The 19,638-nt window shown below is 39.1% G+C and overlaps 1 long non-coding RNA gene across 2 annotated transcripts; it reads left to right on the top strand.

Moving 5' to 3' along the window:
* Window positions 1-14,081: 14,081 nt before the first annotated feature.
* LOC127657584 (uncharacterized) lies at window positions 14,082-19,335 on the top strand. 2 transcript variants are annotated; one of them, XR_007972308.1, is made up of 3 exons: window positions 14,082-14,616; window positions 15,703-15,924; window positions 16,145-19,335. It is a non-coding gene; the product is annotated as an uncharacterized LOC127657584 (long non-coding RNA). The 2 variants fall into 2 exon arrangements; XR_007972307.1 differs by having other exon boundaries at window positions 14,082-14,622.
* Window positions 19,336-19,638: the final 303 nt, after the last annotated feature.

Genomic DNA, 19,638 nt, shown 5'->3' with positions numbered 1-19,638 from the left:
ATATTTGTAAACAGGTAGCCAATTTGTTAAGTGATGAGTTGTTTCCGAACAAAAGCTGTTTATTAAGATTTCTGCGTGGAGTTTACTATAATGGAATTTGTATTTTATGAGAGAAGTCGCGGACCGTTTTGCGACAGGTTGGTTTCAGTTTACGGCTCTGCGTTCATTTGAATGGTATCCGCAAACGGTGATTTACTGTCGTAACACGCTTTAACGCGGTTCATTGACGTCAGTGCCATTCTATGATTGGCTTAGAAGACTCACGTGATCAAAGTTGACCGTCACGTTCTCTCCTATGCTAGACCCGCGGAGGTTTGTATCCATATATAAAAGACTCTCTGCACGTGCCCAGCTGAGTGCCATCCACGCACAGCCTCTCATTGGCCGCTGCCGTCAGATAGTAACAATCCCATTGGGTGACGATCTAGCCAGTAATTACTCCGCTCTTGTGCGATTCGTCGGCCAGTGTTTCGTAGCTCTGCCCACTTGTGTAGTATGTGTGTTGGCAGAAGTGTAAACACACGCCAATCGAAAAGTGCGTACTGTGTGTGTGTGAGGCGCGTTTAGGGAGAGAGGAGATCATTACGCAAGACAATCATAAAATATCATTCTCGTAATCACGTTGTAAGAGTATATTTGATAGGCTGCATACTAGTCGTTTGATCCACAGACCCTGCTTTGTGTCAGAAACAGTCACCTGACATAAATAGGCCTGTCTGTCTCTTTTCTCACCTGAACAGTTCACATAATAGAGCTGTTATAAGATCTGCAATTTGTTTATAAATTCAGTCAATGAAAAAGTGCTATAATATATAATATTCTAATATTATAATTACTTATGACTACAAACTCAAAAAATAGACCAGCTCCACAAATTAATTTCACATTAGGTAAAGATACATATTATATGTAATAAGGAATGGGCCATTACAATGTCTATAACATGCCACCAAAAAAAGTCTGTCTGTCTGTCTATCTATCTGTCTATCTAGTACATCTGATAAAACGTGAGCACTGAGCTTGAATCATGTCGCAGTTCGTCGGTCCTGATGCTTCTAGAAGACATGTGAACGGGTTCTGACCCCTTTAAGAGAAACGTGCACATGGACTGGAACAGAAGCCTGAGAGATTTGTGAATGAAATCCTTAACCACACCCCCAACAAGACTCGTCCAATAGGAGTTCTAAAAATAATCAAGACACGCCCTGCTCTCCAAAGACTGACCAATGGCGAGCGCTACATGGGGCGTGAGCGTTGCGTAAGATTGTTCAACGCTTTCACGTTTAAACGGATCACTACGCGGTGTGTGAAGTTGTAGTAGCTGTCAAGGGCAAGAACACTGTGACTGAAACATTAAATGATCTAATTCTGTGCTGTTAAATTTCAATTGGCGACCCCTTGACGTGTGAAAAAGACTCATAAGACTGTGCTAATTCACCAAAGTGGAATGTTGAGAATGTATGTGGGTCATTCCTGGGATTCGGTAATATTTCAGTCCCCTAGATTTTTGAAAGTGGTGGTTCACCAAAATTAAATGTTAAAAGCTTTTCACAATACTTTGGTATCTCCTTTATAATGAATACAAATAATTATTGCCTTTAAATAATTTTTATCATTAAAATTTTTTTTATTTCTGTCTTACAGCAAGCATTTTGTCATGTCCCTGAGGTTCTTCGCTGAATTTGTACTTTGAAAATAATTAATAAAATGTGCACAGTGTCTATAATTTTTGGCAATAATGCAAGTATTTATGTGTGTTCTTTGCTTTTGAAAAGAAAAATAATAAAAAAAATGCAAAATATTTGATAAAAAACAACTTATAAAGTTACGTCCCTCAGTCTGAACTCAACCCCGTCACGCCAACCATTCTCCGCCCATAATAATTTAGACTCCACCCATATGTGACATCATTCACAGGAAGTTGCATCATTCAGCTCTCTTCAACAGCATGGTGCAGAAGAAGGTGAGTGATATCACACTTTTTATTAATTTTTTGAGGTGTATTATAGTCAGGGAGGGTACTGTCAGGCTTAACAACTCAACCCCATCACATACAATTAAGATGGAAAATGATGACTTTTCAAAATTTTATTTTAATCCATAAAAATCTAAAATATACTTATTTCATTGGCTGCCATGTGGCCCACTTTTCTACACCACATTAAGAGCAGTGGCCATTTTGAGCAAAAAAACTCAACCCCATCACACTCAACCCCGTCACATATGTCATTGTTTCGGGGTTGTAAACTTTGAGACAGGGTTGAGTTATTCACTTAATTTAATCAATGATTTCAATTTAAAAGTTTAATTTCAGTAAATATATTATTACCAACTCATATTTTAACTCATATTTTTGTTATAGATAAAATATTTGATGTAAAATTTCCACTTAAACTTCAACAGGCATCCTAGTCAGAAATGGCACCCACACCAACAGCAGAGAGGCAAAGGCAGTTTCGTGCACGCAGAGATGCTGACCCAGAAAAAAGGGCACAGTACCTTGAGAGAGAGAAGCAGAGATGGAGAAGGAATGTTGAGGCAGGAAAGAAAAAAACAATTAGTGACCTAAGTGAGAGAGCACAGCGTCAGAGGCGTAAAAAATGGAGAGCAGCATACACAAGAAGCAAGGAAAGAAGAGAAGCATTAAGAAACATAAGCACTCCACCACAAAGTCCTGAACATATGCCAGAGCTGCCACGACAGCCACTGTCAAGGTGAAGTGCAACAGGCAGAAGAATCATAAGTTGAGAGTAGAAAATTAGTTTAGAGCATGTGTAATTGTAAAATGCACGGTTCCCCAAACTGTGGTTTTTAAACCCATGGGGTATGTGAAGGAACTGCAGGGGGTTCGAGTTGATGAATAGCTAATAATTTATAAAATCGTAAAATTTAAATAAACTACTTGCTGGCACATGGAACTATTTTGAATCAAGTCATGGGAAAGGGGCCCCCGATGGTGTAGGAGGAGCATTAAAGAGAGCTGCAGACAGGTTGGTGGCTAAGGGCCATGACATCCAAGATGCACAGCAACTGTATGAAGTCCTCAGACAAACGAATACATCAGTGGAACTGTTTTTTGTGGAAAGCACTGATGTTGACCGTGCTGTAGAAATGATGCAGAGTCCTATAAAAGCAGTGCCCTCTTCAATGAGAATACACCAGGTCGTCACCCTTGCTCCAGGTGAGCTGATATGTCGTGATGTCAGCTGCTTTTGTTCAACAAAGAAAGACCTAAACTGTACATGCTTTAACACACAGCACTTCAGTTTTGGTCAGAACATACCAATGCCTGCACAGCCAGCAGACAATCAGGAAAATCCACAACCCATGGAAGTGGAGAAATTGGTACATCCAGATGTTGGACAGTGTTGCATACTGAAATATGATGATGACCTGTACCCAGGCATTGTCCTTGACACAGACGAAACAAGTGTTCAAGTCAAGTGTATGCATCGTGTTGGACCAAACAGATTTTTTTGGCCTTCTCGTGATGACATCCACTGGTACCAATTTGATGAAGTCATTGAGATGATTCCAGCTCCACAACATGTGACATCTCGCCATGTAGAGCCAGACTCTCAAGATAAAAGCCTGAATAAAGTGCCTCAGCCACACACACACACACACACACACACACACACACACACACACACACACACACACACAAAACAAACACACACACACACACACACACACACACACACACACACACACACACACACAAAAACAAACACACACACACACACTCGGTAGCTCAGCACTGTGGTGCCTCTATGAATAAATATGGATTAGACCTTTTGTTTCTTTACATTTGTTCAGGTATTTTATGCAAATGTTCATAAAATAACTATTTTAAAATCCTGTTTATGTTGAGTTTTTGTGTTAACATGTCATTTTCTTTACTTATGTTATTATGAACTTTTATCTGCTGCAGTTTTGTTTTATGTTCCAGCACTGAGGAATGTTTTAGACACTATAGTGAATTTACCTATTGTGCCCATTTTATAAAAGGTTCTGTTTGGTAATCTATTTTTGTTTTTTCTTACCAAAAATATTGAAAAGTTACTAACGACCGTACTGTCTGCAGTAGTTTTCTTTGTTTAAATTCTCACTGCAGTTCAGATAATAAAGTAAAAACGAAAAAATTAAATATGACTATGTCTTTATTACATGGTTGCCTAAAATAAAATAGTGTTTTGTTTGAGTCTCAAAGAGGAATTTTCGTATTAAACAAATACAAATTAAAAGTAGGCCAATGTGTCCTTTCAACCCTGTTACAGTATTCAACCCCATCACAGTATTCTCAACCCTGTCACATTAATATTTTTGGAAAATAAAATAAGGAAGACAATTAAAAATTAAAGCATTTCTTGCTGATTACCACCCGACATGTTAAGGGCTAACAAAGTAAAATTGTGGTTTTAGTGAAACATCTAAATTATTTTTTTTCTTACTAAAATAAAGAGACCACGGACAAACAATTTGGATATTTGTAAATTCCATCACATACAAATGTGAAAATTATCATAAATGTTACATTTGAAGTCATTGAATTGGTATGAGGGACACATGAGCAGTAGGTAGATGTTTGTTTTATAACAAGTTTTGTGTAAAATCCTGTTTAAACTAATTCAATTTTGTCCGTTACGGGGCTGAGAATAAAAGGTGTACAAATCTGAAAAAAACTGAAAATAATAAAAAGTCTTTAATGCCTGAGATGGGATAATATGATTTTTTGAAGGTTTGATATGTACCTAATAATGTGGGGTATTTAGAAATGTAATCATATGTAGTTCAAAAATTAAAAAAGTCCAAGTTGAAATATTACCGAATCCCAGGAATGACCCATGTATTACATTTTAAACGGCACTATTTCGGTTTAACTGGAACAGTCTTAACCGTTGATCACATCATGTTGAAGGCTGATGTCAATTTGTGGAATTATTTAGTCATTTTTGCACCTGAGAAATCAATATATTCGTAGATTGATTTCAGAAGCTTATGTATTTTTTTCTCTCATTAGAAATAATTGTTAGAAAGGATTAATCAAGATTTACACAAACGAAAATGTTAAACATAACAATGAACACATTGCTATAACTGTGTGATAAACAGACAGTTTAATGTAGCTACAAATATTATGCTGTTAAATAGAGTTGTGTGGGGGTGGGGTTTATTAAGTGCAATCTGCTGTCACGCACTGATCTATATGATCTGATCTGGCTCTGTGTTGACCCAGAATCGGCCGAATGCTTTAACGCTATAATTAAAAAACACGCGAGGCAGTCGTCCTGGATCACACCTGCTGTCAACTTGACTTGAGTTCAGTCAAAGTCTTTCTAGCAAGTCAATCCATGAGATCTTTGTGAATAAACAACTGATCAATCTAAAATAAAACAAATGTAAATAATGGCCATCTTAGACTGTAAAAATATTCATATACAACAGAAATAATGTATTACTGTTAACAAACATCTCTGACCCTGATCAAGGGCTCCAGAGGAGAAGGGCAGAGATAAGGCTCTGGGTGTGGCATCATTCTGCTGACCTCTGGTGGAGTATAAAGATACATGGCAGGTGACTGTATCAAATGCTAAATGTATTGCTTATTATTTATTGTTTATTCATTTACTACACATCTATTGCTTATTATGAATTCAAATGAATGTGATGACTAGCTCATCCTTCCGACACAATGAACAACCTAATTCATGAACTTCATATCTGCAGACCTCAAATTTCATGCTCAGACTTTGAAGTTGTACAAACCATCAGTGCATATTTTAATGCAAGAAAGATTAAAATGATTATCAAAAATACTTACATCATATAGAATAACTATTTGGGTTAATGGACAAGTTCAAAGATGTCTTTCATGCACTGTAAATCTAATTAGTAGACCTCACTAAGATTGTTTAAGGCAATCTGTTTTTTTTTTTAAGTTAACACTTATTTTGTTCAAGTATAAGCAACAATAGAAAAAGTTCCCTTGTTTTGACCAAATATTCATAATTTAATCAAGCGCAAAGGTGTATGAATATTCCACACTGCTGCAGAATTGTACTTGATAATTTTAGTTAGTAGTGCTCAAAGCCAAAGTTGAAAGAACGTATATATTTGAGTTATGATTGCAAAATGTGACATTTCAAGTACTGTTTAATCAGGACCACTTAAATGTTTTTACTGGTGAAAACTTTAGGGTTTAGAAAGTAATCGTAACTTAATAAAACCAAGTAAGAATAGCAACAAATGTACATTTAGTTCAGTAAACTATTTTAGTTGTTTTTTACAATTTGAGAAAACTATTAGTATTAACAGTGCAGCTCTAACCTTGGTTATACAGTAGGTATGCATCCACACAGTGTCTGTATAGTCAAATAAACAAAACGAGGTGTAGACACCTTCAATTTTGATAAACTCACCTGAAAATTCCATTTTGTATTTGGTCTGGAAAGAGAGCATTCCAAAAAATGTCAACAATATTGTTTATATACAGTGTTAACATTATAAAAAGTTTATAATGTTTTAAATGTGTTATTAAATCATTTGTAAATTAAAATTGTAAAGCCATCAATAGCAACTCCACACTAAAGCTGCACGTTCATGGAAACCAATTAAAACACCCACTATTTAAAGTTTATAGAATACAATGTACTTGCATTTTAGAGTATGTACTAAATTTTAGATCTCACTGCAAATGTAGAACATTTAAATGTTATTTTGTTTCAAAATAAAAATAAATATAATATGATGGCAAGTTTACAGGATTGTGTTGAGAGATACTTACCTGTGAGATCCAATTATTTTCTCAACTCTGTGGCACCTACTCATCCAACATAAGTGCTCTACATGCTAACTAATGCCTCAAAAATGCATTAACAAACTTCTAATATGCTTAATACACTGGCAACATTTTGAACCAATTCAAGTAAGTATGCATCTATCAACAACCTCTCTATTTGTCTTATGCAATATCAATAATGAGTTAACCTCATTACACACAATGATGTCACGGGAATTGTTGGGGGAGTCGTTGCACTGGTGGTGTGAATTGAATTTAATTGAAACTGTCGGGGAAGAATTAAATGTTTGTTGCTTCTCAAAGTACATGCAACACTTGGAAGAAATTATGTTAAAATAAAATAATTCAGTTGATATCTTAAATTTAAGAGATGCAAAGTGCATTTGTAAGAAATGTAGAACTGTGACCGTGCTGGATCATATTACATACTTTTATAAACAAATAATAAATCTGCATCCAAAGAAAAAGAAGTTCTGAATAGAGAATCAATATTTTCCCCTTGTACAAGGGATCAAAACCGGGCTATTCTCAAATCAGCATTAAAGGGGTCATATCTTGAGGAATAAAATTTTCCTTGATATTTTGACATATGAGAGGTAATTCTACTATAAAAACATAATGTAAATTTCAGAACTCAAAACTGAATCCCCCAATGTAATAAAGCCATTTATTTAAACCAAGCTGCAAAAGTACTTTGTTCTCTACTTCTGGGATTTACCTATGTCACTATAGGGAGACCATTAATTCATGACCACCACTATAGCAAAAAAACATGAATGCCTACTTTACACCCTTTATCACTGGTGGACAGTTCATACTCAGAGAGAAGGAGCAGGACAGACAGACCTACTGTTTGTGGCCTACTAACTATTCCTAAACACATCTGGACTATTTTGAAGTATTTTGTATGAACATGCACTAGACAGACGTCATTGTCATGTATCTCGTGCTGCTTTAAAAAGACACGGTGTCAAGTTACAACTCTGAAAATGAGAAGCCATTCGGTTTCATTCAGCTGCTGCTTCTTGTTGTTTTGAGCACAAATGCGTCATGGACACGTTCACGTGCCCATCTGCTCTCTTTTCCATGTTGGTGTATGTAAACATGCAATAGATGGCATCTTTGACTGTTTTAATGTGTTTCTGGCTATGTGCTTTTCAGTGCAGGATGCATAATGGAAACTGGCCCTTAGGCTACCTCCCAGGCCTCCAGATCCCACCTCTACCCTGAGGTCTCATCCCAGGCCGCTGGACACCATCCTTTTCCTTAAAAAACCTCTCTGGTTTCTCTCCATTTCTGTGGTGTTTTCTCTTTTGTGTTAGTGCTCGTTTAGTTTTTTCTTGTCTGTTGTTTGATGTTTGGGGGGGTATTGTTACTTCATCTTGTGTTTCATTGTCTGTCTTGGTGTGAGCACACAGTTTTGGTTAATTTCCTTGCCGTGCGCTCTTCAGTCGGTCTTCATTTCGTGTCTGGATCATGGCCTTTCTGTCTGGTTTGGTTTTGCTGTTAAGATCCAGACACTCATGCTCCATGTCATGTCTTGTATTGCGCTATAAGTGCATTGAGCTTGTCATCTTAGTGGCATGCACTTGCGTCAGTAATCTTTATCTGTCTCTTTCGACCGCGGACGCACGTTGCGCTCGCTTTGCGTTGCGCGCCCAGGTCGTGAGTTGGTCTGTGTAAAGGGATTAATGGAAAGGAAGAGGCGAGAACCGGCATGACGATATAAATAACAGTTTAATGAAAAACTAAACGAAAAGACACAAACACACAAAGGTGTCGGACAGCTGCCCGTCAACGCTCTCTCTCTGTCGCACCACTGTCCGCAGTCGGCCTTTATCCCTCTTGATTAGTCTGATAAGGGAACGGGTGTGTAGAATCACGACCCGGCCCCGCCCTCCACCCTGTCACTGCGGAGCGGCAGTGGGAGTGAGAGAGGAGAGAGAGCGAGAAAAAAAAAAAACACTTACTCGCCGGATCTCCGATACGCTGTAGCTTGGTCCTCGGCCACTCCTCCACCCTCTAACGGACGACAGCCACGACTCCCCAGGCGGATGTGACAGTCCTCCGCCCTGTCACAGTCTAGTATATTCCCTGTCGGTCCTGTTTCACCTATCTGGTTCTTGTTTCGGTCCAGTCGGTCCTGTTTCCCTCTGCCTCAGCCTGGATTACCCTTTTCCCCCTTTGGGGTAGTTTTTGTTTTTGTTATGTTTTTTTCCCCCTTGTGGGAGTTTTTGTTTGTTATATGATTTATTTTGTATTAATAAATTCCCTGTTTATTTTAACTGCGTTTGGGTCCTGAGCCATTTTCTACTAATTCTGACAGCTTAGGCCAAAACCGAGCATGTCAAACAGAGAAATGGTGGAAAATATTACTAAATTATTACTATTTTGGTGCAGAAAAAACAGTGGACCTCAGGGTAGAGAAAAAGAGTATTTCATGAGTCTGGTCCACTTTGTAGCTTAAGATGGCCACAAACTGCTCAACGAGGCAGGAAGGTGCTCTCTTACTGGCATGTAAAACCACCAACCACAGTTTATTTTTATTTGATGTTTAGTAAATGGAAAATTCACCCAAAAAATTTATTCTGTCATTGTTCATCCACCCTTGTGTTGTTCCAAACCTATATTACTTTCTTCTGCAGACAACAAAAGGAGTTTGTTAGCTAAACTAAAGTATTCATTTTGAATGTAGAAACAGTAGGGGAGATACAGGTGAATCTGTTATTAGCCAGTTACCACCATATATAAATAAAGTTTTTACTCCAGATGATCTTTGATATGTCATTATTTCATTTCATTTTATTTATTGATTCATTTAGTTTTATTAAAATGTTTTTATTTTGTATTTTGTTAAAGCATATTGGATTGTCAATGCCTAGTCTGGACATTTAATGTATAGATTAATATGCTACAATTTTTTGTGACTATCTATAATCAATTTCTAATGAAAATAAGATAATTGTTTTTGTTTAAACAGACAAATAAACAATAAATTAAAATGAAAAAAAAAATGTATGCAAAGCAGAGCAAACTGTAAGTGACTAACAGCCTAATTTTCGATTGCAAAAAAACATTTAAAAATGTTTTAAAAGCTTGGGCATGTTAATAAGTAAACAGCTTTTAACAGAGGATGGTTTTGATCCATAGAAATCTGGGTTATGGGCCCAGCATGATTCCTCCGAGCACCTCTGCTTTCCAAGTTTTCTTTTGTCTTCAAAACAACTTCCAATTAGAAATATTTACTTCGGCATTTCTATTCTTTAGGTGTGTTCGAAACTAATTGGGTTTTAGTCGTGTACTGATTAAGCTTTTCTTTCCCAAGGAGCTGAGCATGTGCTTTAGTCAATAGAACTTAGCAGAGGATGGTTTCAATCCACTGACCTCTGGGTTATGGGCTCAGCACGCTTCCGCTGATCCACTTGGCTGAAACTCTCCCCAGATGGGACACAAACCCACAATCCCTGGCTTAGGAGGCCATTGCCTTTTCCATTTGGACACTGGGGCTGTTGGTAGTCAGGTTATAATTAAAGTCTTGTTGAGTGTTGATCCGGTTCCCGTCTCCTCTTTTCCCTGAACCCTGCTACACTATGTTATGCTAAAGCATCTAGGCGAAGGAGCGCTCTTGAAGTTGCTGCATCTTTATAATAGAGTGTGGGAGGAGGGAAGATTAACAAGCACATGGAAAAAAGCAGTAATGGTTCCGATAAGAAAACCTGGCAAGGTTCCATCTAAACCCACTAGTTACAGACCAATAGCACTAACATCAAATATATTCAAGATAATGGAAAGGATGAAAACAGAAGTATTATCGGATGAGCTTGAGAAGAGAGGAATGTTGACAAGTTATAAGAGTGGTTTTAGGAAAGGAAGGAATACCATTGGCATTGGCTAGAGAATGAAATAAGAAAGGCCCACGTAAATAAAGAGTCAGTAATTGCAGTGTTTTTTGACATAGAAAAAGCCTATGACATGATGCGGAAGAAAGGATTGTTAATTAAACTGCACAACATAGGGTTTGGTGGGAGAGTGTTTCACTGGATAAAGGATTTTCTCTTTAGAAGAAAAATGAATGCATGTATTGGGTCAGACTTGTCAAATCAGTACACGGTTGGAAATGGCACACCTCAAGGCAGTGTGATAAACCCTCTACTTTTCATCATTATGATCAATGATGTCTTCTCAAAGGTACCAGTACATGTAGGTAGGTCACTGTTTGCGGATGATTGGGCCTTGTGGAAAAGAGGAAGGAACATGGAGCATGCAATCAGAAAAGTACAAGGAGCAAATGATGAGGTGGTAGATTGGGATTAAGACTGGGGGTGTAGGTTCTCAATGGAAAAAACTAAAATGGTCTTTTTCACCAGGGAATAATCGAGGAAGGGATGAAGCTAATGATGTATTGTAAAAAATTAGAAAGGGTTGGAACATTTCAATTTAAACTCACTGTTTATAAACTTTTTTGACTCATGGTTAACATGGGCAGACCATATCAGGAAAATAGAAGAAAGTTATAAATGTAATGACATGTTTGACTGATAGGGAATGGGGAGCAAGTTGCTTATTGTTGGAAAGAATTAATGCGGCCTTGATAAAATCTATGCTGGATTACGGCAGTGTTGCATATGGATCCGCAGATAGGTCTCTTTTGAAGAAATTGGATGTAATTTAGGCACAGGCATTGAGAGTGTGCAGTGGGGCTTTTAAAATATTGCCAGTACCTGTCCTACAGGTAGAAATGGGAGAATTTCACTGGAATTAAGAAGGATGCAACTGATTGCAAAACACTGGGCAAATTTGCAGGGGCACAATTATTCCACACCACAAAAGGAGTGTTGCAGGTGTGCTGGGAGAATAGGAGGTATCAGAGGGATAACTTTAGATGGGTAGGGAATGACATAGCAAAAAAGTGTTTGATCTGAGGATAAGCCCTTTAGTAGTTTATCTGGTGGTGGCTCCATGGAAGATTGTATGGCCTGATGAAGACTGGTATTTGTTATAGATAAAAAGGAAAGAAAAAGGTTAAATTGGTTTTGTAAGTGCATTCAAATATCATGTAATGAAAGAATATAGTGATTTTACAGATTTATATGGATGGTGCTAAGAAACCTGAGACAGGAGTTATAGGATTTGGGGTGGTAATACCAACAAAAGGAAATGGAATCAACAGAAGAACATCCAAAATGTTAGGGGTGTACAGTGGAGATGTTGGCAATTTTGGTTGCATTATGATGGGTGGAAAAAAAGATATGCTATATGAAGACCTTCAGTCAGTTACAAGAATAGCAAATCAGTGCTAACTCAGTGAGTAAAGATGCTGACCACCACACCTGGAGTCACGAGTTTGAATCCAGGGCATGCTGAGTGACTCCAGCTAGGTCTCCTAAGCAACCAAATTAGCCTGGTTGCTAGGGAGGGTAGAGTCACATGGGATAACCTCCTCGTGGTTGCTATAATGTGGTTCTCGCTCTCAGTGGAGCACGTGGTGAGTTGTGGGTGAGTTGTGTGAATATCGTGGGCCTCCACACTCACTACGTCTCCACGGTAACATGTTCAACAAGTCATGTAATAAAATGCAAGAGGCATCTAAGATTCATCCACCCGGATTGAGGCGAGTCACTATGCCATCATGAGGACTTACCGTACGTTCACACCAGAGGTGGCGAGAGCCTCAAATTGACCGAAAGTCATTCAATTTCAATGACAGCCAGCGTCTCTCGGTGGCGAGAAGCGGTGCGGCGAGTCTTGGGCGGCGTGGGCGTCAGATGGAAGTTCAAGTGCAGTCAACATTATGGTAATGAGCTGTGACGCGGTTCGGCAGCAACCTATTGGAATATAGAAGTGCTCCGCTCTAGCGAAGTCTAGAGAACATAACCGTGTAAACTTTGGTTCCCACCAAACATTCGTTCCGAAGATAAAATGGTGGAGAAACAAATTATTGCCGTGACGGGTTTCCCTGTAATATATGACCAAGACCACAGGTATTATTACAAATGTATTTTATTTTGATAACAAACAACTATAATTTTAATTACTTTCTGCCATCGATCGATTTCTTATTTTCACATTTTAAAGAGTTCAGGAGGATATACGCTACTTGTGATAGGTCGGCAAAAAGTAAATGGTCGACATGTCTGGATGTTTAAATTGCGGCCCCTTTAAATATAGTTCACAAAACAAAGCATTCTGAACAAACGTTGCCACCTATTTCAACTACGTCACAGCGTCCACGAGCGTCCTTGAGCGTCGAAGGCAGGGCAGCCAGAGCGAAAGAGGAGTCAGTGGAGCACAAAGTTCTGAGATGGAGGAGGTATAGGCAGGGATGTCTCTAGGCCTAAAATATGAATTAGCTCCACTGACTCCTCTTCCAGACGCCCCTCACACAAGCCTGTCTAGTGTTTCCCCTGCCATATTTAATGTTTTGTTTAGTGCACAGTGCCCCAAACTTTTCAACACAGTTTCCTCTATTCTGTTTCCACTACCTACCCTGGAAACTAAATAATTCAAAATATCAGTCAATATATTTTCAGTATATTTTCTCTGTGAAAAGGTCAATACTTTTGTTGGTGTTGGATGGATGGGGACAGAATGGACTTTAATTTCTTTATTTTTAGCGAAAATAAGTAAGTCATATTAGATCAGTATCTAACACAAATTATGAGACGGGTATGCTTTTAACCAACCTTGACCAAATATAACCTTATTTCAATAGATTTTACACCTGTTGTTACTCTAAAAATGCATGATGAAAATACGTTTTGGGGGTTCAAAAAAATCCTGGGGAAGTATGCCCAGACTCCACTAAAAGAGGCTAGCCCCCTATCCATGACTCTCTAGTGATGTCCCTGGGTATGGGACACAGAGAGAGATGATGAAAAAATAAGGGAATTGCGGGTGCAGGAATTCACATTAAAAGGATTACGAAACATATGTGTGAGAGAGAGCATAGGACAGGGTATTGTTAGCTTTTTTTTAAGGAATACAGTGGTTTTTATAGGATATGATGGATAAGCAGGAATAGGGTGCTAGGGTGGCTGACACGGATGGGAATTTTATAGTAGGGCAAAAAAGTGTAGTTTTGTGTGTGTGTGTGTGTGTGTGTGTGTGTGTGTGTGTGTGTGTGTGTGTGTGTGTGTTTATTTATTTATTTTTTGAAGAGATTCAGATCCCTGAAGCCATAATCTGGCGCAGAAGGTGGCGGTAATGCACCAATAAGCTGGATGCCAACCGCCGTATGACAAGAAGAAGACGAGGAAGAAGCAGGCCGGAAGCAGGATCAGGATCTAGGCGGCTGTAGCCAGTTCTTCATCACTCACGCGCGTAGCGGTCATCTTCCCTCAGCTCGAGACGAGACGACTGTTCCATCAGACATGTCCGATTACTCCAGAGTGGCTCTGCCGTCCTCAAACTCCGGTGGAGGGTCCACTGTATAACAGAGCAATACTGTAATGAAATTAGTGGGCTAATGTCAGTCACACTCGACTTTCTGCCAAATAACGAACATTTTATTCATAATATTATAAATAGAGGCCTATAGTTCCTGCACATTTTTGTTTTCCTGTGTGAAATGGCTAATAAAAATAAGTAATGCAAAACGATTATGTGGTCACCTCACCAAGGTGAATTGGTTTAGTCTTGACTTCTGGCCGTGACTCGTAACGTGGTGAGTGAGTGACAGTGTTGGGGGGCGGGGGATGGGAAATCTGTTGATTGTCGAGTGCCAAATAAACAGGGATGGATAGGAAAAGGTCAAAGCCATCAGGTGCACAATTTAGAAAAAAAAAGAAAAGAAGAAGAGGAGAAACGAGCAAAAGGTAAAGGTATGCAACTATGTTCTATCTGTGATATGATTACGGTATCCATGTTGTCATGAATGAAGGGCTAATGTTAATTGTTGGTAACTCTTACGTTGCTATGATGCTTGCTATGCTTATACAACAATAATTCGGTTTTAAGTCAACAAACACGAGATCTAATTTCACCATAATATTGTGCTTTGCAACCAAACTGTTACAAGTTCAGTTATTATTTATTTCCATCAGTTGGGTTACGTTAGGCCCTGTAATTAGCCAACGGAATTTTCTTTAAATCTGTAGGTAGTTTCAAAGAGACGACATTTGCTATTTATTTACTACTTATTTGCTACACATGCCATGAATATGAAGGAGGTTTTTATGCATGTTTATGACAACTGTCATTAAGTGTCACTCGCTCAATTATGACATTTTTAATGCAAATATGACATTATTTGTTTGAGATGCCTTTGTTGACAACTTGACATTACCAAGACATCATAACCTGTCATAAGTATGTCATAAAAAACATGACATAGCAGATGAATTGTTAAACTTAAGTAACTACTTGGCTTTATGAGTTAACATTACATTAAACTGCCATGTTGGTTTTGACATTGGCTGTCATGAAGCCATTATAACTGTGTCATGAATATTTTTCTGACCACTTTTTTTCTCAGTAGTACAAATTGAATGTCAGTAAAATGTCATTAAGTGTTAATACTCTGTCAAGTTGTTTTATAACAGTGTCATACTTTTCTTGACCTCAAGTGGTAAATTTGACAAATTCAATGTGTACCACTGTAGTTGAGGTCAAGAAAAATATTCATGACACAGTTACAATGGCCTCATGACAGCCAATGTCAAAACCAACCACATGACAGTTTAATGTAAAGTTAACCCATAAAGCTAAGTGGTTTCTTAAGTTTGATAATTCATCTGCATGTTTATGACATATTTATGACAATTTATGTTGTCTTGGTAATGTCAAGAAGTTGTCATGTTTATGTCTCTCTTATTATGTTTGGGGTCAATTTGACTGGCTGTTTTAGCTGTTATAAAACATCATCATATGGTCTTTTAATTTCAATTTCAATTGCAATTCAGGGGCACTTCTAAAATATTTTGGAGCATCCTCTGCCACTGGTCAGGATGAGCCACCCACCTCCCCCGCTACACAGGCCTCTTCTGGAATGGTCTCAACTCTTCAGGATGAGCTACCATGTATGTCCTCAGCTACACATATGTCTTCACAAATTTCTCCACAAATATCTGATATTGAGGATGAAGTCAACTTTGCCTCTACTTCTCTCCAGCATGAGCCTTCAGGTGAATTTTGTGTGTGTGTGTGTGTGTGTGTGTGTGTGTGTGTGTGTGTGTGTGTGTGTGTGTGTGTGTGTGTGTGTGAGGGGGTATGCCTAGGATACAAGACAACTGAACAACTGCAATTTAATGTAATTTTAATATTTCTGATAATTTCTGAGTAGGCCTATGTGTTATGTTCCACTGCTATGTGCTTTGAGTAATGTGCCAAAATGCTGTCTGATAGAAATGCCTGGAGCTGAACCCCCACTGAGCCCCACTGCTGAGGATGAGCCTCTGTCAACCGACCCTGCTAACTGGCCCTCACATCTGACTGACAGGATTCGGACTGAGCTGGTTCGCAGAGGACCATGTAAGGTGCCACCTGGCTTTGTTTTCCGTAGGAATGAGAGTGATGGGAGAAGTTGCCACCACCAATATTTTAGGAAGACATTAGTAAGTGGTGAAAAGATGGCAAGAAGTTGGCTGATTTATTCAGTGAAGAACAATAGCCTCTTTTGCTTCTGCTGCAAATTGTTTTCCAAGAGGAACATTAATTTAACAAGTGCAGGAATGGCAAATTGGAAACATGCGAGCGATTACCTCACACCACACGAAAACAGTCCAGAACACCTCAATTGCATGAAAGCATGGAAATAACTGTCAGTGAGGTTAAAAAGTGGGGAAACTATTGATAAGCTGGAGATGGCACTTCTGGAGGCTGAGAGGGTAAGATGGAGAGCAGTGCTGACACGTCTCACTGCTATCGTGCAGTCACTGGCACTTCGAAATTTGGCTCTAAAGGGACACACAGAAACACTGTTCACACCATCAAATGGGAATTTTCTCAAAGAGAAATAGGTTTGATCCCATTATGAAAGATCACCTTAACCGTGTCGAAAGAGGAACAGCAAGTCAAAACAGCTACCTAGGCCATCATGTGCAGAATGAGCTGATTGATTTGTTGAGCAGCAAAACCATATCTTCTATAGTGGATGACATCAAGCAGGCAAAGTTTTTTTCTGTAATTCTGGACTGCACCCCAGATATAAGTCACACAGAACAGTTGTCAGTGGTCATTAGAGTGGTGTCACTGATGGAGAAGCCCCATATCAGGGAACATTTTATGGGATTTTTGGAGGCAGAGGAGTCCACAGGCCAGCACTTGGAATCCATGATCCTGACGAGACTTGAGGAGTTGGGAATTCCTTTTGAAGACTGCAGAGGACAGTCATATGACAACGGGGCAAACAGGAAAGGCAAAAATAAGGGAGTTCAAGCCAGGCTCTTAGAAAAGAATCCCTGAGCTCTGTTTGTGCCATGTGGAGCGCATACATTGAATTTAGTTGTGTGTGATGCTGCTAAGGGATCTGTTGATGCTATAAGTTACTTTGGTGTCCTGCAAAAGCTCTACACATTATTTTCAGCCTCCACCCAAAGATGGGCCATACTGAAAAACCATGTGAGCATCACCTTAAAGATGGGGGCAGAAACAAGGTGGGAGAGCAAGGTCAAGAGCGTCGAGCCCACGAGGTACCAGGGAGCTGCCGTGAGAGAGGCTTTAATTGAGGTGAGAGACCACACCAAAGACCCTGCTATAAAGGCTGAGGCCCAGTCTTTGTCTGAGGAGGTGGGGTCATACCGCTTCAGCATCTGCACGGTTGTTTGGTATGACATGCTATCTGCAATACAGCATGCCAGCAAACTCATGCAGTCTCCTAGTATGGATGTGGACCTAGCTGTGAGTCTTTTGAAGAAGACTGAGCGAGATCTCCAGAGCTACAGGGCAAGTGGCTTTGTGACTGCATAGATGGCGGCCAAAGACATTTGTGAAGAGATGAATGTGGAGGCTGTTTTAAAACAAAAAAGGCTGAGGTCCACAAAGTGGCACTTCTCATATGAATCACATGATGAGCCTTTCAGTGATGCACTTAGGAAGTTGGAGGTTGGATTCTTCAACTTTGTCGTTGATGCAGCCACGTCAGCCATCAAGGAGAGATTTTCCACATTGGAAAATGTGGGAAAGAAATTCGGGGTTTTGACAAATTTCCCAAGTCTTGCAGGTGAGGAGCTGGCAGAGCAATGCGAGGCACTAGGCAGCACACTGCACTTTAAGGGGCACTCTGATGTGGACAGTAGAGAGCTTGTGCAGGAAATTAAGAACTTCCTGAACTGCCATCAAAGACCATGAGCCTCCTTGAGCTTATCACTTTTATGCATGATAAGGATCTATCGGAGATCTACCCCAATTTTTGGACTGCTATTGTCGTGGAATATCGCGATGAATCTCTCTAAGTTGTAAGAAAACTCTCGGAGTCTTGAGTTCCAGATGCCAAAATTGTAGTTTATTGAACACCAACAAACATGAGACCGGCCAGCTGTCCGTTCTGACTGTCTCCTCCTGAGTTCTCAGTTATATACCTTTTTGTTATCTTCTTGCCCATTATCTCTGACCAATAGAATAATTACTCTTGTCTCTTTCCTTCGCCACCAATATGTTCTATTTTCCTCACTAATTAAATATTGGTGGAAAATCCCCCATCTAATAATTTAAAAAAAAAAACTTACATCAACTGGTAACTCCACTTATCTTTGACATAAGTCATAGTTCATGGTAAAAGTGCATCAATTTTAGAAACACCTGTGTATGAGACAAACAGCCATGTCCCTATCACATACCTTTTACCTTTGCCCTACATTTCAGTGTACCCTCATAATGAGGCGGCCTTGTTTGTTCATACACAGTATCATTTGATTAATGAAAGAAAATAAAGCTCCAAAGATATTTAACTCATCAAGGTAAAACACCATGCCAGAAACATATCATATAAGAGATATCTAACTTATTAAAAGTGTTTTCGTAAGAAGTGCATCCTGTATTTTAATGAGACACACCATATATTTTAGAGATACGTGTCAGCATAAAGGAAATACACCAAAGATATATGTCAGAATACTACTAATTAACAGAAACAGCAAAACACCAGCTGCAAAAATACAAGACACCATTCATATAATAACTGATTAAAGAAGTACATCCTGTATTTCAAGGTTGTATACCATTCTTTGTGTTCTCTGCAGCATCAACACTTTTAGTAACCTCATATGCTCTCTCCTGGCTCAAACAAAGGCCTAGAAACTCATATAAGTATTTTGATATCTAAGAATGATTATTATACCATCTAAAAAATGATTATTCTACAATATATTCCCCCCTCTGGGACTAAAAGTCCCACATACTAAGTCCCTCAAACCACAGTATAGCCACATAAGCCAGCCAATTTAATACAACCGTAGCCAAAATAGGCTACGCACTAAGTTATCAATACCATGCTGATGGGGCCACACTCTGCAGGATTGTGAACCAAACCTCTCCCTCCACAATCAGCTAGAAGGAAGTAAAAGATTCCAATCCTCTTATCTATTGTCAATAATGGGGAGCAGAAACAAATCATATTATATGTAATAAGCATGTGCATGCAACTTGAAAGCCTTGCGTTGTGTAGAGTACAATTGATTATTCATAAAGAAAAAACATATATAAGATAAGATATATAAGATATACACAATATATTCCTCCCTCAACACGAGCTACATCCTTCGTTGCCAGAGGAACTCACAGACAATTCCGGTAGCCTGGAGCCTATCTGGTGGTGTGTTGGAGCAGACAGCTGGTTTTTAAACCACCAGTTGAGTCTATTTGCTCTTGCAGCCAAGCACTGAGGTGCTCGTCGCTCCTGT

The sequence above is a fragment of the Xyrauchen texanus genome, chromosome 17 (genome assembly GCF_025860055.1).
Source record: "Xyrauchen texanus isolate HMW12.3.18 chromosome 17, RBS_HiC_50CHRs, whole genome shotgun sequence".
NCBI lineage: Eukaryota > Metazoa > Chordata > Actinopteri > Cypriniformes > Catostomidae > Xyrauchen > Xyrauchen texanus.
Note: the sequence above shows the minus strand (reverse complement) of the source record. Positions and strands in the feature narration are given on the sequence as shown.